Source organism: Dysidea avara, chromosome 1 (assembly GCF_963678975.1).
Source record: "Dysidea avara chromosome 1, odDysAvar1.4, whole genome shotgun sequence".
Taxonomy (NCBI): Eukaryota; Metazoa; Porifera; class Demospongiae; order Dictyoceratida; family Dysideidae; genus Dysidea; species Dysidea avara.
In genome coordinates, this window is record NC_089272.1 from 57,703,772 (window position 1) to 57,729,952 (window position 26,181).

The 26,181-nt window shown below is 37.0% G+C and overlaps 1 long non-coding RNA gene and 1 pseudogene across 1 annotated transcript in view; both read right to left on the minus strand.

The window, feature by feature from the left end:
• Positions 1–26,181, minus strand: part of LOC136237745 (uncharacterized) — a 43,222-nt gene that overhangs the window by 15,088 nt on the left and 1,953 nt on the right. The window lies entirely within an intron of this gene.
• LOC136242087 (NAD-dependent protein deacetylase Sirt2-like) lies at positions 532–26,041 on the minus strand (annotated as a pseudogene).

The window sequence follows — 26,181 nt, forward strand, 5'->3', positions numbered from 1 at the left end:
GATATCACTAAAAGAAGCCGTTGACCATTAGTTAATCTGATACATACATTACACATTTTAACATGTACATGTAGTACTACAGGGCTTGAAATAATACTACTGCTGGTGAGCAGCCTTACAAAGGCAGTAATATTTAATTAAGTTGTTTGTGTATGGTTTGTGGCCACAAGTCAAAACAGTGAGGTTTGAACACCACCCTACTTGTACTTGTCAGCTATGAAATGTGCAAAATAAATGTTATCCAGTGTTACCTTTGACTTGAGGGATGCATGAAGTTTTATTTAATAGCTGAAAGACTGTTGTACTTGGCTAGAAACAGTGTTACATTATTTATGACATGGTTACATTATTTGGTATGACTATAGCATCTTGAGTACTGAAAGCTTAAAACTGGGTACCAGTACATTTTTATGTTTTGGCAGCAAATCTGTGTTGTACTGGAGTACTCATAAAAATTACCGGGAGCCCTGTACAAGTGGTTTGACATCTATTGTGCAATCCAGACACACAAACATTAATCATATCCTTCCAAGTAGCTGCATTACTCCACATTTTAATGGCTTATGAAGAAGGCTGGTACAACATGATCAGACAACTGTATTCCAAGGTTTCAATAAAATTATTTATTTGAAATTAATTTAATTAGTAACCAAACCCAAACAGTATAATTCACTAAACTGACATTTCAAGTAAGAACAAATCAAATATCAACATCTTCTAGTCTTCCTCTATGATCAGGTGATACTCATGTTGGAGATACTAGCACACAAGACAACATCCTCTCTGGTAGTCATTGTTCCTTCACTACTATCACTACTGTAGTCTAATTGTTTGGTGAACAAAGCTCTAACACCACTTGATCTATTCTGGCCTTCCTGTTTCTCATCACTTCTATCAGTTCTTTTACTGGAGTAGAGTTTTCTCAGAGAGTATTGGAGTTCAGGAGAGTCTTTCAACCTGGTCAGTTTGAGATGAGGTTGCTTAAGAGGTAAACTCATAATTGTTCAGTTGGTTTAGATGATGAAGCAGTGTCTCGTGTAGATGACAACTGATGTGTACGATGACCAGTTTTGTTACTTGACTGATGAGAACTATCAGAAGGACCAGCTGAAGGTTCAGAGTCACTATCACTCATTCTCTCTAGTTCTTCTAGCCAACCAGCAGATTGAGCTATTCCCTTAACAGAAGTGACCAAGTCATCCGTGAGTGCAAAGTCTTCCTGTTTTCTTCGTCTTGACTTGAATGGTCCTACCAGATCTCTGTTAGTAGTAATCGTGGTACACCAGTTCTCACTAAGGACACTAGACTGGCAAATGGCTCCACCTGTATATACATGGGACATGATACACTGATAATACATGGAAAGCTGTTATGTCATTGTTTGGAACTTTACATGCACTACTGGGCATGGCATTTTTTGTGTACTTAATAGTGCAGTAAGTGTTTTGTTATATTTAATGCTGTTTTATATATTATATGAACTATTACTATTCCATAAAGGTGATTTTCGTCGCGTGAAATGTCTCTAGGGTGATTTTTAACACGCTACATTTAAAACAAGAATACGCAGGTTCCCGGATATGGAATATTTTTTTTAAATTGTATTTTGGTTTGCTTGCCTCACTGACCACAGCCGCAAAGCTAGAGCAGTGCACACCCACCATTTTTCACCACAATAACAAACTCACTGGTGGAATACGTGGTTCCAACAAATGTCTGCTCTATTCCATTCCTTTTATCATCAGTTAATGGTGGTCTTCCTACCAATGCATTAATTCTCTGCATTGTCACTTTCTTTTAAGCCGCATATTTAGATGCCACGAAACTGGAATGACTTTCTTCCTTTGTCCACATGAAGGAGTACAGAGAAAGCAATATAACTTGTTGGAATTGTCATTTGTAGTGAGCAGATCCTGGCAAATTGGTCTTCATAGCTCATTTCTGTCACGAGTTAAATAAGCCCCTGCCATATAGAGGTCTTCAGAAGAATACAAAACACGCATATTCACAGAACACCATTGCTCCAAGCTAACACCACGTAATAGCCACAATGTTTTAGGTTATTTTGGACGTCTAAATCATGGGATCTATATTAGCATCTCAAAACCCACCGGTGCGAATTGACTGATTAATTAAAATGTTAAGCACTCTATATACCCATATTGTCTGTGGAGTAAGCTGCTTCACTGTGGCTGGTGGTAAGCACGCTTAGTTATTAACTTTTCTCAAAATATAGTGCTATAGTCTCCATTTACCCTAATGACAAAGATCCACCCTTATCTGTTGCTTTAAACAGTCTTGTTTGTAAGGTCAAGTTAGAAATAGTGTTGCCATGATATATCAATACAGTAACAACAATAACAGTATCGATATCACAAGGTAGTGATTAGTATATTAATATTTTCAGGATAGTAGTGTAATGATGTGGGACAGGCCAGACATGTGGTATTTAGTGGTTGACACAAGTCAACCTCAAAGTAAACTGTGAGGTTATAAGGTTTCTAAGTTCCCCTGTTCAAGAGTTTGGATAATTAAGGACTACTAGTCTACTACATAAACACTAAACACAACAACACAGTAACACTCACTTCCAGAGAAGTACCCATCACAATCAACAGATCACACAAACTAAAGTCCTTTCTTTGTAGAGTGTGGAATCTTGATGGTAGGTCTTCACCAAAGAACACAATATCTGGTTTAACTAAACCCTGTGAATTGAAATATATGTGTATGAATGAATGTGTTACCAGCACAGGAATACATGATCTTATTTTGGAAAACCAATTATTTCAACACATAAGCAAATAACACTGGCTACCCCATCTGACTGATAATAAATTATCTTAACTGGCCAGGTCCACCTTTATGAACCAAACTTGTTGGCATATCAGAGCTATAGAAATCTTGGGAAGGAACCGAAACAGTGTAGACTGGCCTTAAATGCATTTTGTGCCACTGAAGTGCATTTAGAGCTCCCAAAGTAGCTTGCTATTATGTCCTCATCCATTTTGAACCTTACCTGGTGCCCACCCCATCACCCCGGTGAAGACTTATGATAAATAAAAGACTTTCTAAATGGCAGGCAATCATAGACACTGCTTTCTTATATTGTACCCATGGTGAACATAGCATTAGTGGTGAGTTATAGTCTGAGCAGCATTTACTACCAATACTTTTATATGGGATATTCACAAATTTTTGAGTCAACATTTTTTTTTTAGAAATTGCTGCCACACCACTTTAATTGATTATTTTTCTTTCAAATAATATAGTATCCATATCCTCCTAATTAATAGAGAGACATGTAGGTGGTAAAATCTCTACTGCTTTAACCCTTAAACCCACAAAATCCAGAAAACTGGATTTAGGCTTAATAAACATGCATGCCTTACTCATAGCACTGTAACTTTCAAAGCGTCCATCCTATGGCTACACAAATTACGTCATTCTACTTGTGATGTAACAAGGATTAAAATGATACCTAGGGTTTTATCCTAACACTAAATGGTGAGGCCAAAAGTAGCTGTGAAAATAACTTTTCGGTATAGAAACACACAAACACTTTATAATATACCTTTATAAAATGGTCAATAACTCGATGGTAGTTACTCCTATCACCCCGCAACAACTTCCATTCAATTTGTTGTGAAATTTTCTATCAGGCATGTATTATTCACATGAGTAAACCCACAATCGAAATTAAACATGTGGCAAGAATTTAGAAACATGGAGACATAACTTGTTGTTGTTCATAGCTTCATAGTAAGCCACTGTAGTTACAGTGTTCATTTAACCTTCTCCAAGTAGCCCAGTGAACACACTTTTAATCTATGTGTATTTGTAGGCTGTAAGAATTAAGTTACCTCACCTAGTGTTGTCATTCGTGCCCATATTGTGTAAACACGCATTCCTAAAAGCTCTCTGTGGGTTTAATGGTTAAAATTAACAGTTTCATACAAACAATTATCACAAATGTCATTACCTTGCAATAAGAGTTAGAACATGTAGGAATTTCATCATCAAATATCATCTTCTACAATCACACACATACGTACATGTAGTTAACACAATAAATGATATCATGTGATGCTCACCTTAACCACCTCTGGGTCCTGCTTGCTCTTACAACTGATACATGAAGCAGTGGAGAAGGTGCCATGAGCCTCCACCAGTTTACCAGGCTTTACTCCAGCCACTGTAGAGTCATAAATGTACAAGCCATCACTTCAGTACACTGACGTGTACAATACAGTACACATACTAGACTACATAATTTTACGTAGACAAATTTCCATACAGTTGCCTGTAAAACACAGTGGCCCAGTGTATCTCAATAAAAGATAATCATTTTGTGAATAGGCTCACCTATCTCATCATAAGGTAAGTACAGAAACTTTGTTGGTGCTTTTTAACTGTATTAGTCTCACAGTGACTCTCACTCATATGTAGAGATGTACTGATAAGGATTTTTCAATAGTACCGATATCCAATTTAATCTGTAGCCAATACCAATTATACCAATCTGATATTTGTATACTTTGTATAATGTAAATCAAATAGTATCAGTGTGCGAAATAACTTTTCAGACATGTACTGACAAAGTGACAGGCCAATATGAGAATTGAGCAGACACCAAGGAATTTGCCTGGACATTTAAATTAAAATGTATAAGTGCATTTATTAATGTATGTATCTATTAGTGTATTGTATTTTATTTTATGTATTATTACAGTATTATAACAATGAACAATGTAAACAACTTACAGTGACAATGTTACAGTTAACTGGAGAAAATGGAGTTAATTTAAATTGACATAGTGACACTATTGGTGAGTTAGTCTAAGTGATACGCTGATTACACATGAGTTACAGATAAGCTATAACAGCAAACACGGTATAACAACATCATGCATGGTCCTCTGTTTCACAATCATCACCTAATTCAGATCCAGACTCTTCACTGCTGCTTATCTGAAGCCAAGATTTCCATGCAGCTAAAGAAAACTCTTCATTATCATCATCGTTTTCATCTGATTCTCTCCCAGCCTTGCTTGATGTTGTTCCTCTGGTAGAAGTAGTAACTCTCCTTGTTCTGTCCTTATACCATTCTGAAATGGCATTTGAAGGATCCCACTGATCAATTGGTGGACCACAACAATCAATCCGAAGCAGCTGATCAAGCCTGTTCTCAGTAAGATTAATACGACGGTCATTCTTTATGAACTTAAGCTGTGAAAACACCCTTTCAAGGTGTCCATTGGACAAAGGTAGACAGAACAACAATTCCACTACTCCTAAAACATTGCTCCATCGTTTGGCATCTACACAATTGAAAACCTTCCACCACACCACCTTGTAGTCATCTTGTACTAAATTGAAGTATTGTTTGCCATATTCCACCATGTCGTCCCATTCCTCTTGGACCAAAGATATGTCAATGCCAGCTTTCTCAAGAGGAATAGAAAACCAGTCACACACTGAAGCATGACCAAATGAAGGAGTGCTGGCACGCTCCCACCCATGGGTAGCCAAAAGCGTTACTGCTTGAGTTAAAATAAGCAACTGCTCCTCCTGCACCTTCAATCGACTAACAAGACAAGAGTCAACTGCTTCCAACCAGCTTTGATAGTTTGACTTCAAGAATGCTAGGCCTGAGTGTGGTAATGCAAGTTAACACCTTGATAAGTCACAATACTTGCCATATCTGTTGACTGAATTCGAGTGAGGACTTTCTTAACTGTAGGAAGATTTTCAACAGACTTCAATTTCATTTCATCCAGTGACCTCTTCGTCTTTACAAAGGCCTCAACTGTTCTAACAACACAGAGCTCATTCTCTTGAAGAATTTTGCAAACAATTCCCACTGGCTTTAACAGATCATGAAAGAAGGCACAACCAAGCAAGACCTTGGATTTACGCCAACGTAGAATGTAACCTTTCAACTTCTGTTTGTCAACTGATTTGACACCGTGATCTTCTGACAGTGACTTCAAATGGCTAAGGTAAGCACCAAACCTGTCAATGACTCGTGATAAAGCAGCCACCTTGTGAGCCACAAATCTGGTGCCACAAGCTCGTAAAGGCCTTGCTCCTCCTTTGTGTGGCAATTCACAATCTTCAAAACATTGTTTAAGCTCCTCCACTATTTCTTTCAATTCAGCACATTTCTTGGGAGACTTTTCGTATACATAATATATTTGTAGCAGAAACTCATCCACTGTTGCAAAGAATGTGGTCTTCAACGCATCTTTGATGGAGAGTTCTAATCTATGTGCAAGACACCAGCTTACTATAATCCATGGCATATCTCTTTCAAGGTGGCCCTTCAGTCCACCACTCCCTATATTTGCAGAAGTACCATCACACCCCAAGCCAATAATTTTCTGCTTCCATTCTGCAGGTGGGATATCTAAATAAACCATAGCTTGTTTAAAACAATCATAGAGGCCTTGACCTGTGCCACGGCGGAGTTGTCGTACAGCAAAAAACTTGTCTCTTACAACTACCTTTCCATCTTCTGACAATCCATCAAAGAACAATACCATAAACAATTCTTCATCAATATTTCCACAGTCTGTGCTACTGTCTACCTGGATACTAAAAAATCTAGCCTTGTTAATATCCTTCCTCAACTGGTGTCTCAGGTCTGCACCAATGAATTCAACGAACATTGCACAAGCATGGTCATTACGATAGTTTCCTCCTATATCAACGCCGTGTCTTTCCTCTAGGTCACAAAGAGTCTTCATCTTTTTAAATGACATCTTCTCCTTTGCTATCAGGTAAGCTATTTCAAACTTTCGCTTCAATCTAGCTCTGGTCAATTCATCCATTGATGGTAGAAGTAAGGCCCTTGCTATTGGAGCGTAGTCACAAACATTAGATGAGTGCTCCTTCTTATATAAAATCATTGCGCGCTTATGCATTTCCGTGCTGGCGTGCTCCTTGAATGATGAAGCACGGGTATTAGTTGTTCCTTCCACAAAGGCAGAGTTATAGTTCCGCATTGATATTAACTGCTCTTGGAACTGACCACAGATACTGCACTTTAGCTTTGACACGTGCTTGCGGTCCCCAGCCAACAACGACGAATTTCAGCCATAGGGTGGTGTCTAACATTTTATCATTCTCTCGAATCCATTTTTCCACCGTCTTCCTTGTAACACATCTATTACTTCCTTTTTCCTGCCTTTCTGCCATGGTCGGACATTTTTTTCCGGACAAAGTTAACTATGCCCTGCCAAATGATGTAATTGTCCGGAAATTGTCCGGTGTCCGGACGTTATTTCGCACACTGTAGTATACAGGTGTAGCTACTACATCTTTAGGCCATGACACGGATGCGGCGAGTCAATATTTTGGCAAACCCAAAAATAAATGTAAATTACGTGATCTCTTTAAAAGATTGCTAATATGGTTGTAGACTCTTTAATATTGTGCAAGCAATAACAGGTGTAGTAGCAAAGGGAAAGGATATGGAGCTCCATCACTTTATTTCTGAGCTTCTGCACCTGTCAAGATCGAGATAATGTAACAGAGCAGTTACATAAACTCTAACAAAGCAGTCAGTTGCAGTGAAATGATTTACATTTTAATTTATTTTTCAACCTGCCGGGTCACTATTAGAGGACAAACAATCCGTGAAACATATGATTAATTTGGTATGGTCTTAGTATTGAAAATAAAAAAATTTAATTTAATTTTTGATACAATTGTGAAACTTTCCTTATAAGTTGTACTCCTTGTGACATAATTTTTTGATATAGTGCCATTGCTCATTTAACCTTTATTGACCTTTACAGCTATTTTCGTATTCAAAATTCATCATTTTTGTCTTCATCTCCCTGAGGCATCATTTTGCACAGCTTTAAATTAAAGGTGCTGCTAAAACAACCTACTCAGCTTTTATTGAAGTCTATAGGTGATTGCATTCCAAAGTTATCATCATTTATATTAGCCATGAAATTCTATGAAATAGTATTTTTTTTAAATTGTTAATTTAAAAATGAAGAATGGATCTATGCAACAAAAAGTAGTGAAACAAGAGATGAATGATGGTATTACTGCATAGCTTAGTGGGAAAGTCCCTACTTTGGCATTGAGCAAAATTATAGCTAATGTGCCAAAGTAGGGACTTTCCCATCAAGCTATGCTGTAATACCATCATTCATCTCTTGTTTCGCTACTTTTTATTGTATAGATCCCTCCTTCATTTTTAAATTAACTAATACTAGTTTGTTTAGTTTTTTGTTGTAGCACAGCTAGTTACATATGAGCTAGCTATTAAGTTCCTGTACAGCTTATTAAAGTACGTACTGTACCAAAATTGGAAGCACATAGGCCCGTAGTAGCGTGTATAGCTTACCTTTGATCATAGTAGCAGTGGTGCTCAGATCTATGACCTGTCTCAGTACGATGGTCCATGTTCTATTCAACTGGGCCGGAAGTTGCTACAATGAACAGGCCCTTTCAGTTGTCTGGAGCTTAGTCTCAACTAACAGGATGAAGTAATACAATCTCCACTTGAGTACTATCCAATCACTCGTTGATCTCGCCATCCAGCTGAGTAAGTGTGTTCACAGGAACGAGCTGTCGAGTATCAGTCCGTCTATTAAGTAACAAATCTTTTCATCGATTGCAGTCCAGGCGTTGGCAAAACTCGAAGTGACAACTCAGCAGCCTTAATGTTTCACCATACATTTCACGTGCAACACATGAAATTATAAGCGCCCCGCTCTTTCAGCAGCATAAGCGCTTTCAGAAAAATTTTTGTGGTGTCTACAGACAAGTGTTCATATGGAAAATTAATACCTCGATATGGTTTTGATGCTTGAAGAAGACAACTAACCTGATGAAGATAAAGGAAAGACAAGACACACAGGGCGTACACTCATCGGAACCCCAAAAGGCACATCCCACTAGTGAGTTTGTTGTTGTGGCATAAAATAGTGACCGTGTGCTGCTTCGGTTGGGATCTAGGCTTGCGACTGTGGTCAGTGAGTCAGTGAGACAAAATTTCAAGGTTTGGAGGTTTTTTTAAAATTCTATATCCGGTCACCAGTAAGTGTTTTCTTGTTTTTAATGCTGTATTTCATGTTAGATGGACTAATATTATTCCATAAAGGTGATTTCCATGACGTAAGATGTCTCTAGGATGATTTTTAAAGGCAGTACTTTAGGTGGCATGTGTCATTTTCAGGGGAATCCTTACTTAAACAGTACTGTACTGTTTGATTACTTGCCCATTAGTAATTTACACCCCAAGGGCAAAGAATTTATGACTTCCAAAAATGATTATAACTATGTACGTAGTAGAATGAGATACTAACTTCAAACAAAAGTCAATATAGTTCTTAGATCACCTTTAATTTGATACCATGTTTTTAATAGTTTAAAATAATGCCTCAGGGAGATAAAGACAAAAATGATTGATTTTCGATGGAAAAATGGCTGTAAAGGTCTCCAAAGGTCAAATCTGTGATGGCTCTATATCAAAAAACATATGTCATAAGGATCTGTGTGGAAAGTTTCATAATTGTATCACCAATCGCATAAAATGCTCATTTTTGGTACTATGCTGCTCTACTATAGTGGGATACGCTAATCACATTTTCCGTTGATCCGTGATCTGCCAAATACAGCAACCCCCTACAGTTTCAAGTTGTGTAGTCCATTAAACATAGCAAAATTAATAACAAAGCCATAGAATACACATTCAAACTTGCATTACCCATCAAACACTCCCTACAGGCAATAAACACCTACACAACATGACCCCAGATAATCAGCTGGTCTGATAGTAAACAACAACTTGTTAGGGTCAACAACAGGATGAGCTACATTAAGTGTCAGACATAACATGTCAAAAAGTCATCATGATTTTAATGACTTTGTGCTTTGTACTGTATGTAATCATAGTAACACTGAACATTGTCAAGACTTCATAAATGTACACATTCACACACCCTCCTGTGTGTATATGCATCTACACAAGCATGCACACACATGCTCATATGTGCATTGGTAGAAATACAACAAATGGGTTGCTGAAGAGTTGCATGGCCTTGCCAATCAACCTCATAGTGACCTCCTGGTCTCAACCGCTTCTACTGGCCTTCATGTAATTCCCAAGGACTTCACTTATTTAAGCCTGGCTGATATGTGCTACATATACACACACTTCACACTTAGAAGTTACATGTGCGTATACACATTAAAAGAACTTTGGAGTGAAAGATCAAAGCAAAAAGTGCTAGATTTAATATTGCCATACAGAACAGTTTACACAACCACAATGCTATAATTACACAACCACAGTGCTATAATTACACAACCACAGTGCTATATCAAGGTAGTTACTGTGTGTGGTCAGAAGATTAGTCACACAGTGCCCTGACCCTAGATTACCAAAAAGGACAAATAACTGGAAAAGAAAACATCCCAGAAGATGAGTAAAAAGACTCCAGAGGGTCTTCAAGATACGTCCGATCATTATCCAAGATAAAAGTCACTTGTTTCTGCTTGGTAAGTCTTGAATAATTTTGTACATGTATTTGTTTAACTCCACTTCAAACTTGAAAGTTCTATTAAAGTTGTTAAAGCACTGCCTTAAATATAGCATTTCCTTGTGCTACAAGTACACAAAATAATTAGAAATTTTCAAATAAAGTGGGGACCATAATACATCAATAAAAAACACTAAAACAAGTTGGAGTAGTGCATGATATTAAATCACAGTAAAACAATAAGAAGTGTTATATCCCTACTGTGCATTTCCATTATGGTATCTTTAGCACAGTAGGGATATAACACTTTTTATTGCTTTACTGTGATTTAATATTGTGCACTACTCCAGCTTGTTTCAGTACTTTTTATCGACGTGCTATGGTCCCTACTCTAGTTGAAAATTCCAAATTTTATTTTAGTGCACTTGTTTTTGTAAAATAGAATATTATGACTGGTGAACCCATGCATACAGCATTACAAGAAAGAAATGGCACCAAGCGCCCCAGCTATCAATTATCGTCTGAAAAGTGAAGTATCCATTACGCTTCCTTGTCAACTATGTTCAACCTGTTACACAGCATTACAAATCAAGAACTGTTTGAAAAGCACCTCCGCAACCAAAGTAGCCACTACCAAAACACGGATGATTTCAGTTACAAAGGGAAGCCATCACGTACTACTGCCAAGTTGTAGAAAATTCTGTTTACTAATTTATTTATTTTTTATTCTGTAGCAACTTGTTGAAAGTGTTTTGGATTGACTTGCTTGGGCTTCGTTTTACCTAACCAATACTGCTTCATCCTTGTCTGGAAAAAGTGAGGCTGGTTTCTGGGTGATGTTTTTATAGGCCATCCCCACACCTTTGTGGTAACTACTTTGTCTCTCACCCACTCTTTTATTTCAAATAGCACTCAGGCAGTGCTTTAACTAATACACATGATGTCACTGACAAGGGATAATAATAAACAGTGACATCATAAACCACAATACATACAAGGGACTGTTATTTCCTGCCATCATGATGTTTATAACTTACTGAGAAATACTATACACAATAACAGGTGTACACATGTACATACCAGTTCTCAGGTACTGGCTACTTTTAGCATAAAATATTTTGATTACATGAGTTCCGAAAGACTAACTTAGATACATACATATTATTAAGAGATCAATTCCAGCAAACCAGTGCATGTCTGTACAGGACATGTACAATAGCAAACACAACTACATAGAGGCTGTAAACACACACTATATTTTTCTTACATATACATACATCTTTCTAGTCCATCAATATTTTGTGTGTAGTTCCTCAGCAGGACTCCTTTCTCCTGTAGTAGTCTGATAAACCAGTGGACTGGATTAGGTTGGTACTTTCCTGGATACAGCTCCTTGGCCAGTGTGAAGAATGGATTGGGATTGTGGGGAAAGAAGGTGATATCAAATATGTCAGTAACACTGGAGAGATTGTACTGCTGTAGGTTATCATAAAGACCAGTCCCTGGAGTCCTGTATGGAACAACTATAGTATGTAAAGTCTATATGAACATTTACACATGTACCTATGGACAACTGTACAGTAGGTATATGTGACCAGCTGAGCAAAAACCATGCATTTTTCTCGAATTTCATTTTATGACTTCTTTGTTGTCTAGAGGAAAAAACCCAATGGGCTGTAAGTTTCAGTCTTATCTGGTAAGTGCTTTCAGAGTTATAGAGGTAGACATTAAGAATAGCAAAACAATCGATTTGTACAGTGCATATGTGGGAAAATTTTTACAGACACTTGATAATTATGTCTCGAGTGCAATGCGATACAAAGTTGGGACTTGTGTCATTCTATCCATCATGAACTGGGGCATTCATAGTTTTTGGCCTAAATACACCAAACAAGGTTGTTCATGCTTAGAAACAGATACATTTTGCCGCAACATAATCAAACGCACATAACTCATGTTTGCTTCATCATAAAGAAACGAAACAAAAATATTCTTACTCTCCACGCAGAGGTGAATCCATTGGTATCCTAGATATTTCAATTGGAGTCTTCCTGAAGCAATTAAAACATGCGTAAAATTATTTATGTAGCATGCATTTTTACCCAATGTATTCAATGGCATTTACCTAAATTATGCAAACAAGTCAGGTTTTTGCTCAGTGGGTCACATATACTTATTTTGGAGCATAACTCTAGAAATGCAAGTGACTTTAAGTTTGATCCGATTTACACATGAATCAAAAGGACCAGACAGTTTGTCCTCATGCACTCTTAACAATGTGAGATATTAGGCCCATCATCACTAGAACACTACACATGGAACATTCCATAACAACATGTGTTATGTGTACCGTTAACTATTTACCTTCTAAACAACAACATTGTGACAGTTAAGCCATCATTAATATTATTCATATACTACATTAGTAAAAGAACACAAAGTACCAGACCAACAAAACTCCTTCTATAGTACCTTGTACTGTGTATGGTATCAGGTGTCTGTTAATATGGGTCAGTTATGTAGGTAAGAATCTATATATGTACAAGGACTATGTGTAACCACAAGATTCCTTGAACTGACTACATAAACGTACATACTGTAGTAATGATATCACCTATAGTGTATCATGTGATACTTATGCACAGAAAAAGAAAAATAATTCAATAGCTGGAACTTGCAGGCCAATAGGGATGACAGCTTGTGGCTAATAGAAAATGTCATTGGGTGAACACAAGACAGTAATCTGCACAACAAGTGACAACAATAAAACATCTTTACTCAATGGAACTTGTTCCCTACCATCATCTTTTGATATATCGTAGTGGGTTCCTGGACATCCGGCACTCACCCATAACAACTCCAAGTATCAAACAACCCTAGCTCGCCTTGAACTCACCAAAAACTTACTTTCATACAGACAGTTAAGGACATCATTATGCTTATCAGGTAAACGTAAGGTTAGCATTAGGGTCCTTTGGTTTCTTCTTCACCTGGACTTTTTACTGGTTACTTATTGAATCACATTTTTAATGAGCTGGGTAGCTAGCAACAGTAGCACCGCTGGTACCACACTGGCTTTTCACACCAGTGATCAAAGTTCAAGTCCGAAAAGTTTTGCATATTTTCTTTTCATTTTGCCAACCTTTTTTGTCTAAGTTATTTTTGTAACGTACGTATGGTACCGGACGAATAGTGCCTTCCTCGACATATAGCACCAATTCACATTGGGAATTAATAGCTTTACAGATACTACCAAAATAAGGCTGATACTGATACTAGTATTGGTATCAGTGCATCACTCATACCCATAGTCAAAAGGAAAAGGATAGCAGAAACTCATATACACCTGTACATGTGCACACATAACTATTCAGAATGTATCTACATTCAGCTATAACAACTGATTCTCTTGTAACAAAATATTGTCACTACTACATGATGGTTTATATCACACTATATGTGATGACAGCATCTACAAAAACCTGACATAATGGATGAAGCATTAATTATAATGAGTAAAATAATTGAAAAAAATCCTTGAACACTTTGTTCTTTGTAAAGAAAGGGTCCAGTGATACAAACCTGAATATCATCACATTCTCTTACTCAAGAGGAGTTGGAAGTCTTTGTTTTGTTGCAGCAGTATGGACACTTTTTCCTGGCCGTCATGTCAAGAAAGGTGATAACAAGGAAACACTTACTCAGCAATGGATTCCCCCTATTCATGACAAACACAATGATCTGAATCTCAACTCTGTAAATCGATCAACACATTCATACTTGCTGTACACATCAATTCCATTCTAGTTTAGTATAAATAATGTGACTGTTCTATTAGAGCTATTACTGTTCTATTAGAGCTATTACTGTTCTATTAGAGCTATTACTGTTCTATTAGAGCTATTACTGTTCTATAAGAGTACATGTACTGTATACGTAGCTGGTTATTGTTGCGAGCTTTAAATGCTGCGAGTAAAAAATTACGTCACAATTTTGTTCGAACATCCTGTTGTCACAAAAATAAAACCTCACAGTTATTTACTATATTTATTATCTTTTTAGACGCTCACCACTAGAGATGTGTAAAGGACATTGGAAAACTCATTGAAAATAACTTTGGTGTCCCACAAAAGTTCTTGCATTCGTGGCTACCACATTTATAGCAAAATACGGACTGCAGTGTTTGGGGAGCTGATAGGGAATTACACAACGTTGTAGATCGATATGCAGTGGCAGTTACAAAGGATTCAGGCAAAACTGTGGGACACCTCGTCCTGCCAAGAAAAATATCATAGTATGTTTATAGAGCAAGGTGGTGATATAATTTGTGTGGTAACGGGAAAATAGTGGCGGCATTTTAATAGTGGCAACGTTTCTATTGTAGGGGATTAATTTTCCGTGAATTCGTACTTGACGGGAAATAAATTTCTCGCAACAAAAACCAGCTATACTGGTATCTCAGTCTTTTGTACCAAGCATTAAGTCTTATCGGCCCTCATCTCCCTATGAGTTGACTGTAATTTCCTAGTACTTCTATTATATGTCTATAGTAAGATGTTCACAGGAGATGAATGAAGTGTGTGTTTATTACACAATCCTGAAATTGCAATAAACCTTGAAGAAACCAGCTATGAAGATGATCCCTCAATAAGGGGACTATACAAACTACAGTACATATAGTTTCATATATTGTAACACTTATTTGTGGCTGCTTTATCTGTGGCCAACTACCTTTTAACATTTGTTTACTGTATTTTGTTGATTTATAATTACTATGTGGTTTTCATTTACATAAACATAGTTAGTTCATAACATTTACTAAGACATATGGTAACCAAGTGGTTTAGTATACAGTGAGGATTATACAACATGATTTAGTATACCTGAAAGTACACTGGAAACTACATCAATCATGAAGGGTTTGATTAAAATAAAGTACAGCACACACTTTAATAGAAGTTCAGGTCACAAAGTTACTCAAGTAGTGAAACAATTGTGTACACACTAAATATGTTACCCCAATATACTGTAAGATCATGCCTTGTAGGATCAATTTCAATTGTGCATATTTGATTTGATTTATAAATTCAACTACAAGCCAATCAGCAGCACATTTTTCCCTGACAGGGGAATTGAGTACAACGTTGTTCTTCCCAGACTGTGTAATTGAATACAGAAGTGTATTATTATTAAAAGATGATCAAAAAAAAGGAATATATTGAAGTACATATACGGTACATCTTGTGAGACTGCAAGTTATTAAAAACTTGCTAAGTAAAGGGCATGGTACCCGTTTTGCTCACGAGTATTCAACCCAGATGAATACTCGCGAGCGAAACGGGTGCAACGCCCTTTTAGCAAGTATTTTAATCGCTAAAACTCTTACGAGACAACATTGCATTTGGGCAGTACTGTACATAATAGTGTACATGATAAAGACACATTAGACATTGTCTGGCTTTGTACTAGCCTACATGCCCACACACAGTGTTGAGTTACACATCTCCATATGTATGTGACTGGTGACTAGTTATTGTATTACAGAGACCATTAAACTCTATTGTGTAGTAAGATTTGTTCATACGAATCTTATTGGTTAGTTTTGTAAAGATGTGATACAACATTAATTTTCTTTAACCTATTATAAAGGGAGTTGGCTTCCTATCCACTTTTATAAGGCTTAAGTTAAAAGGAAAATTATTTTCACTGCCTGGAAAACTTGGAGGTATATTTGCAAACAGGCTACATGGTAAGTGTATTAGTGAAGCCCATGTTTGAAGTCAGTGAGAACTAAATTAATAAGGAGTAGTTAAAACTACTGAGCCTCAGCCAGCCACACCAAGACTGTATTATGGTTTCTCAGTCATGTATCTTACTGGGAGAGCATGTTAGTGTGATGTGATCCAGTCATGCACAATATTGTACACCATTTGTAGTACATAGTAAAATTACCTTCCATGTGTTAAATAATTGACGTGTATACAACACTTTGTACATGTCTCATGGTAACCAACCTTGATAATTACACTGGTTTATGACACATTATCCCCCAAATGTATGTCAATTTGGAAAAAGCTAAACACACAAAAAGTTATAACAAAGACACTTTCCGGTGCATATGTGTAGATTGATCAAACAACCACATGGCAAATATATACTGCACAGTATTTAGTACATGTTAATGACAGTGCTTAATCTCTTTTCTATGATGACACAACTGCTGCGTTATATGTGGAGGTTCATATTTTTGCAAAAATACTACATAGTTCTATGCATCTCTTTGTAGAGGCTTAGGTAAATGCTGCTCACTGCATAATCAGAATTACATCAGAAAATTTTGCACATCAGCTTCACCTTACGAACTTCATAGAAATTTGTACCACACAAAACCCGCCATACTAAACCAAAGAGTTGTTATTAAAATTTTCCCCATTAACCTACCATAACATCCATTTCTTGGCCGCCACCTTGGATTTCACATCTTATTTCACTATAGCCTTTTTGGGGGCCACACTATTTTTTTACAGCTTGGCTGTTTTGAAGTAGATATCACTTCTTTTTTGTGTTTGTATACCCCTAAAGCTAGGCATAGTCCAGCTTTGGGGCCTTTTTAACTTATCTTTTTTTCTTTACCGCAGGAAGAAAAAAAGTTTTAAAGTAGATTTTTAATACTTTAACTATGTTTGATTTATCAGTAAATATACATGATATATTTATTACATGCAAATTATTCCCTATAGGATAACATGTTTGCAGCTGATCTCTCTACTGGGTGATTTGTTTGAAGTTGACATTTTATAGGGTGATGTGTTTGTAACTGAACTCTCTACAGGGTGATGTTGTCCCCTCAGGTGCAGAATGTTACAGGTTACTTGCAGGATATCTGTAGCGAGTATTGTATAAAGCACGCTTAATTTTTGCTCCTAAATCCGCACTTATGTCAGTAATTCACTTGGTGTTGTGCCACGGAGATCAAGTTGCTTTCAAGCTGTACCGTATTAAGAGACATTATGCCCTATAGTCTATACAGGTGACTACATACTACAGCACAGCTATCTACTGCAATTTAAAATGTTCATTTACACGGATGTCATTACCTTGCAATAAGAGTTAGAACATGTAGGAATTTCATCATCAAATATCATCTTCTACAATCACACACATAACATACATGTAGTTAACACAATAAATGATATCATGTGATACTCACCTTAACCACCACTGGGTCTTGCTTGCTCTTACAACTGATACATGAAGCAGTGGAGAAGGTGCCATGAGCCTCCACCAGTTTACCAGGCTTTACTCCAGCCACTGTAGAGTCATATACAAGCCATCACTCCATTAACAGTACACTAGTATGTGCAATACAGTACATGTATGTACTAGTTGTATGTGGAGAAAGTTTCGTAAAGTTGCCTGTAAAACAGTGTATTTCTAGAAGAGCTTGAAATAAAAGTTTATCATTTTGTGAATATCTCATCATTATGTGTGTACAGAAACTTTGTTGGCGCTTTTCTACTTTATCAAACAGTACGGTAATACCGTTTAAGTAGCAATCTCCTCAAAAATATCGCATGCCGCCCAAAATCCCGCCATCAAAAATCATCCTAGAGACATTATATGCAACAAAAATCATCTATACAGAATATTACTAGTCCATGTTATACATAAAACAGCATTAAATATAACAAAACACTAACAGGTGGCCAGATATAGAATTTTAAAAAACCGCTAAAACTTGAATTTTAGTCTCACTCTGACCAGTCACAAGGCTAGAGGTCAAAAGAAGCAACATACGGTCACCATTTTATGCAAAAATGACAAATTCACCAGTGGGATGTGCCGTTTCGGGTTTGGACGAGTATAGGCCCTCTGTGCCTTGTCTTTTCTTTTATCTTCAATCAGGCTGCTTGTCTTCTTCATCCAACGAAACCATATCAAGGCATTAATTTCCATATCAACGCTTTCTTTCAGCAGCATATTTACACACCACAACATTATTTCAGAGCTGGATTTCAGAAGCGCTTCAGTCCCGGTGCTACTATAAGAGGTACACTTGCTAGATATCTGCAACTTTACAAATGGGATCTGGTTCGCAATAGATTTGTGACCATGCCCCAATCCGACTCACGATAGGTTTGCGACCACACGCACCAAATAAAGCCTTAGGTGTATAATAGCGAAAGAGTATGGAGACCCCACCTCTTAGTCTTAACTACTTACTCAACAATAATCAAGATCACCTCAGGTCTAGCTAGCTGCACACCCCTTGGCTGACTCAAGATATTATACTCTAATACAACAGTCACTCTAATGCAACAGTGATGTATGATAGAACAGTTACAAGTTCTGGTAGACTTAACTATTTCTATAAGAAAAAGAAGTGAGCACAATATAAAATTAGTCTATTAGCTACATCATTGTTCTAAAGGTGATCCTTCAGCAAAAGCAAGGTTGACAGCTGGAGGTACACAGGGACGCTTGGATCTAGAACGTGATCCCTTGATATGATGGTGTCTACCTTCCCCATGCCTACAGATGTTTAAAATACAAGTGGACTAATACAAGTTACATTACAGCTACATAGCTATGCCACTACAAAACACTAAACAAACTAGTACGTCCTTTTAAAAATATTTAAAAATGAAGTAGGGATTTATGCAATAAAAAGTAGTGAAACAAGAGATGAATGATGGTATTACAGCATAGCTAAGTGGGAAAGTCCCTATTTTGGTACATTAGCTATTATTATATTGTTCAATGCCAAAGTAGGGACTTCCCACTGAGCTATGCTGTAACACAATCACTCATCTCTTGTTTCACAACTTTTTATTGCATACGTAGATCCCTACTACATATTTAAATTAACAATTTTTTAAAAATACTATTGTTGTAAGTCTCTCAGTGAGTCTCACTCATACATCATTCACATAGAGGCTAGCACTATAGCATTGTAAAATGTGAATAAACTAGTCCACATACATAATAATGTACACGTTCAAAGATAAGCCTGAAGTATGTATCATACAGTACGGTACGTAGTACTGTTCGTATATTAGGGATCATGGAGGTTTGGGTTTTACTGGCCATAACCATCACCCAAACACCAGCTTCACAATATCATCCTGGTGCCTTGGCAGTATTGGTTACTGACTAACTGCCTACCTGCCTGATACCTTCAGACAAGCGTAACTCGAAAATGGCTAAGACTATGGGCTTGATTTTTTCACTATTCAACGTCGCTTAAGTCTGACAGGTGCCTGTAGACATATGACAGTACATACAAAGTACGTATGATGGACTTATCTTTATCTATCTTTGTGTCTAATTTCTTTTTGCTGACCATCCAAGGTGTCGATTCATGGTAGCACAATGCATGGCTTCCCTATGTTTGTAGTGGGAATCGTCCATATTTTCCATGGTTACCGGATTGATTGCAGAGGCGCTTCTCCTACATGTACTGATCTTCATTTGTAATGTCGTGAAACAAGCTGAACATAGCTGAAAGTGAGGCTTAATGGCTACTTCACTTTCAAATCAGTAAATGACAGTTGGGGCATGTGAATCATCCGCTTTTTCACGGTCACTGGATTAATTGCAAAGGTACTTCTCCTACTGTTCTTTGCTGTGTACACAAACAAGTGAAATGTAATGGTCACTTCACTTTTGAGTCAGTATTTGATAGATACAGTGTACACTCAGACAAAAAAAAATTTACTCTGGCACCATCCCATCTTTTGATGTGGTGTGCATGGGTTCACCAATCATAATAATAAAGTAAACAAAACAGTATAAGAAAAATAAAATTCGATTAGGGATCATAGAAAACAAAGTATGGGAACAAGGGAGGCTGCAGATTTATTAGTGAACATTTAATCACTAATTTAATGAGTCATGGGCATAGACTGAAGTAAGGATTAACGTCTACTACTATATCAGCAGGTGTGGGTGACCTCCTTTGTTTCCCAACTTTATTTCTATTATCCCTAAAATTCCTATTTTTTCCTTATACTTGTAATTTAAACAAAGCCTAAAGTAGTTGATAAGATCTGACAAATTCTCTCCATCTTTCTACGGTACTGCTCAAATGCAACGTCATCTCGTGAGAAGTGCGAGCAAATAAAAAACTTGCTAATTAAAGAGCATGGCATACATTTCAATCATGAGTTATCATCCCAAACGAATACTCGTGAGTGCCATAACTTTTAAATTAGCAAGTTTTTTAATCGCTTGGTATGAGACAACGTTGCGTTTGAACGCATTGTACAAAGTTACAATACCATATTTACATATATGATGTACGTAAACCAGTTCCTACACTTTCCAGTTGTGTGGTCCATTACATACCCAAAATTAACAACCAAGCCATAGAATACACATTCAAACTTGCTGATACCAGCATTACCCCCTACAGGCAATAAACACCTACACAACATGACCCCAGACAATCAGCTGGTCTGATGATAAACAATAACTTGATAGGGTCAACAACAGGATGAGCCACATTAAGTGTTAGATATAACATGTACAAGTCATCATGATTATAATGATTTTGTGCTATGTATGTATGAAGGTTGAAATTGGTCTAACAGTAGTAACACTGAACATTGACAAGGCTTTCACAAATGCACACACACTCACATACACACACCACATACATGTATGACCATAAGCATTGTAAGAAATACGTACAGCAAACGTAGCCTGGGGATATTCATGTACATATACTGATTGCCATGCTCATAGTGACCTCCTGGTCCCAACCACAGTGACTGTCTACTGGCCTTAATGTAATTGTCAAGGACTTCATTTACATTATGTATTTAAGCCTGGCCCTTAGAACTTACATTTACATATACTGGTACAGTGAGACAGAGAGAACATAGCAGTACAACTAGCCACCCAAAAAGTACAGCATTTCATCTTGCAGTACTGGTGGGGTCCAGTAGATATTAACTATATGTTTTAACTTTTTGACTGCAAAATTAATAAAAAAGTACTCTGAATGCCACTATCGCGGCTCTCACAACAGATGTATTCAAAAGCATGTAATTATCTCATAAATGGAATATCCTAAGAGTAAACAGTTTAAACCACAGTTAACGGCCATTTTCTTAAGCTTGATTCGAACATCGTACAATGATTGAGCATGATATAAGACAAATTGGAAAGAATTTTCAGTCATTTTCTAAGACGATACAATGACACTACTTGTCACAATGGATCAAAGAAATAATGAAGGGTTAGTAAAAGTTTTGTGATATTGTAGATCTAAACTTTTTTTTTAATGCTAACCATAAAGAAATAGGTGGCCCATACACAAGTCAGTATTGTGTTGTCAAAATGCACATTTTTATGTAAAATGAGTTTCGTTTTTAGAAAGCAAAGCCAAGTATAGTGGCAATGTGTGGGCAGAAGATGATTAGTCATGGACAACAAGGATGATCAACTGGAAAGAAAGCACAAGTAAAAAAGCACTTTAAAGGGTATTCAAGGTACATGTACGTATGTCACAGTATTATTCACAGTAAAGTCCATTGTTTCACTTGGTAAGTCTCAAATAGTTTTGCACATGTTTTTGTTTACATACAGTAACTCCAGCTCGAATTTGAAAGTTCTTTAAAGCACTGTCTTGCTCATGCTATATGAAAAATCTACTAAAGAAGTGGTCTCGAAACAAAATATAGCTCTCGGCTTTGCTCTCACTCACTCTTTTATGTGCTATAGTTTTCATATTATACTCAGGGGCAGTGCCTTATCTACTACATATGATGTCACTGACAAGGGATATTGTGACATCATAAACCACAATACATACAAGGGACTGTTATTTCCTGCCATAATGATGTTTATAAGTTACTGAGAAATACTATACACAATAACAGGTGTACACATGTACATACCAGAGTTCTTAAACAGGTTTATCATTTTTATAATAGTTATACGGGTACAATTTGGAGTCTATGAAATTTATAAACCCGAAGGCCCAGGCTGTAGTGCACGAGCAAAGCGAGGGCGCTACTAAGGGCCTGAGGGTATAAATTTCATGGACTCCACATTGTGCCCGTATAACTGCTTAGACTCTATTTCACATTACACTCAGATTACTTACCTCATCCACGGCTGTTTCTGCTGTAGGCTCGGCAAAAGCGGCTGGTTTTCTTACGATAATACTAGTGCCATGGTAACTACATGTCCTCATGTGACAAAATAATCGCGCCCGTAAATCACTGCACGTGAACAATGCATAGCGATTGGATGAACCTAGATTTTGAGCATATGTTATATTGTGCCTGAAGGAGTGGACTATATTAGAAAACAAGGTGGAGTATATGAGATTTATTACCCACCCAAAATAGCCTAAATAGAGTCTAAATTGTATGCACACCTGATTATATGTATGTACCTCAGAATGTGTTTATCAATTAATGACTTGGATAGATCATTATGATTTACATAAAAGTCTACAAAGGTACATACAACACGAATAATACACTGAAGTATCCTCTCATCTGTTTTATACCTAATTTGTGTGTTATATTTCTAAGGCCTATAAATTTCATTGGGAAAGACATTCTCAAAGCCTTCACACAAACTTTTTTGTATTTCATACATAATACTCACCTCATACATAATAGAGCTTGTGGCTACGGAAGTCTCTAACAAACTACAGTTCTCAGGTACTGGTCGTTTTTAACATAAATAATAATTTTACTTACATCTTAAATGAGAGCAGAAAATAAATATGAACACGTTTTTCAGACAACTTCAGTCACCAGTGAATGACTGTACAATCTATTTTAAGGACATGTACAGTAGCAAACACAACTACATAATCTTATTCACTACATTGCTGAGACGGTCACATATGTACAATTTTTCAAAACACATGTAATTTTAACAGATCGACAAATTTCAGGATTTTTGCAGTTATATTTTGAAGGATCATTCATTTTATGGAGGTTACCTAAGAAAGTATTAAGCTAATGTTAATTTTCAAGGATGAAAATTTCATGGAAAACCAAGCAACTGCAAAAATTATATCACTTGAAAAATTTTTAAATTTACAGTAGAGGCTGTATACAGTACAAACATTATCTTTTCTTACATATACATAACATCTTTCTAGTCCATCAATATTTTGTGTGTAGTTCCTCAGCAGGACTCCTTTCTCCTGTAGTAGTCTGATAAACCAGTGGACTGGATTAGGTTGGTACTTTCCTGGGTGCAGCTCCTTGGACAGTGTGAAGGGATTGTGGGGGAAGAAGGTGATATCAAATATGTCAGTAGCACTGGAGAGATTGTACTGCTGTAGGTTATCATAAATACCAGTCCCTGGAGTCCTGTATGGAACAACCACAGTATGTAAAGTTCATAAGAACATTTACACATGTACATATAGGCAACTGTACAGTAGGTATGATCATTTGGACCGTGACTCTAGAAATGTAAGTGACTTCCAGTTTGATCCACTTTACATACACATGAATCATAAGTACCAGTCAGTCTGTCCTCACGTACTCTTAAAAATGTGAGATATTAGAATCATAATAACACAAGCAGAAGGAAAAATCAGGAATTTTAAGCTGGATTAGGGATCAAAGAAACAAGTTGATGTTGTGCTACTTCTGAAAACCAGGCGCCATGCAGCTAGCTAACTCATGTGAAGTGAAGTTATTAACCAACTATATGTATTACATAGGTTTTTGGTTGTGCAATAATACATAATTAATTTATTGTAATTCTTGCATTTTGTAATTCACGAAATTTTTGTAATTCTTCAATTACATTGCTATACACTGCTACAGAAGCACTTGTTAAACAAACCGCTTTTTTCAACACATTACGCACAGAAGTATCTTCTAAACTGTTTTATAGTTTGACTATCGTGTTGTTTTCTACAAATTATCTTGACAAAGCTTCAAAGCTGCTATTCATTTTCGTTCGCGTACATAGGGGATACACCCCCTTTCTAACTCGAAGAGATAGGCTATTCCTGGTAGTCTACGAGGCCTGCACAGTTGTTTTTCAGTTATTAAACGCCTGTAAAACCGGTAATTCACAAAGTCGGAGGAGAGTCGCCACACCCGTATTTCAGACTGCCGAAAAGAAACCACCTCAAAGCAAAGTTTACCTGTGAGGAAGTTTAATACAGACTTCATTTAACTTTTACTTCTTACATAAAAGCTACTTTTCCATTTAATGATTTTGCTCACGTGGGTGCGTACAGAAAAACATAGGTACACACACACACACACACACACACACACACACACACACACACACACACACACACACACACACACACACACACACACACACACACACACACACACACACACACACACACACACACACACACACACACACACACACACACACACACACACACACACACACACACACACACACACACACACACACACACACTTTTACGAAAACAATTTCAGTAAACCAGGCGCGTGCCCCCACATGCCTGGTTTGGTTTAAAAAGTACTGAAACAAGGAAATAGCTAGCTAGAAAGTGGTGAAATATGGATGGTAGCCTATACCTGCAGATATGCTAGTGGACATTAAATCCCTAAACTTCAGTCAAGTGGTTATAGACTGAAGTTTAGGGATTTAATATCCACTAGTATATCTGTTGGTATAGGCAACCTTCCTAGTTTCACCATTCATTTCAGCTATTCCCTTGTTTCAGTACTATGTTTCTTTGATCCCTAATCCAACTTAAAATATACTTGTTTGTTTACTTGTTTATACCATACTTATGACAAATGAACCAACACATACTGCATATAGAATGTGCCATATTCAGTCACAACACACACAACCCACCAATCAATTATGTAATGGAAGGGGAGGGGAGGTAGTCATTACGCTGTTTTCAGCTACTTACACAGCATCACCAACAAAGAATAGTACAAGAGGCATGGGGCAGTCAGTATAACAGTCAGTCAGTCAGTCAGTGAGTCAGTATAACATAACATTCTGTTTAATAGAAAATTTTTAAAAATCCATAGAAACTTTTCAGTAGGGTTGGGGTTGGTCTGAAGACATTTTGGGCTTGGCTCTGCCTAGCCAATGCTGTCAAACTGTCATGAAGGGAAATTGAGGTTGGTTTTAGGGTGATAAGTTTGGCTGGAAAAGCCCAGCTCCTGATATACAGTACTACCATACTACATTCCACTACACTACACATGGAACATTCCATAACAACATGTGTTACTGTGTTTTTCAGGTTTCTTGTGAAAATCAAAACATAAACATGATCCCTGGCATGTAAGAACGTGAATAATTGAACGCTAGAGAAGGTGGAGAACGTCTTAAAGTCTATTCCTGGTGGAGAAGAAATTATCGAGAAGTTTTGTATGATGTTCCTGAACCTGAAAAAACAAAAAACACGGTAGCTATTCCTGCAAAATTCTAATAATTGCACTTCAATGTATGCACATGATATTTTTCAAATTTGTGCTTTTGCAAGAAAAACTCTTAGCTATTTACCTTCTAAAGAACAACATTGTGACAGAAGCCATCATTAATATTATTCTAATTCAACAACTGAATGTGTTACTGTATAATACTCTCAATACAGTCTATTTCCAGTTGGTTGACTAGAGAAACGAAGTGTTAAAAGTCACGTGCTTGAAAGTAGCCAATGAGATCAATAGCCTTC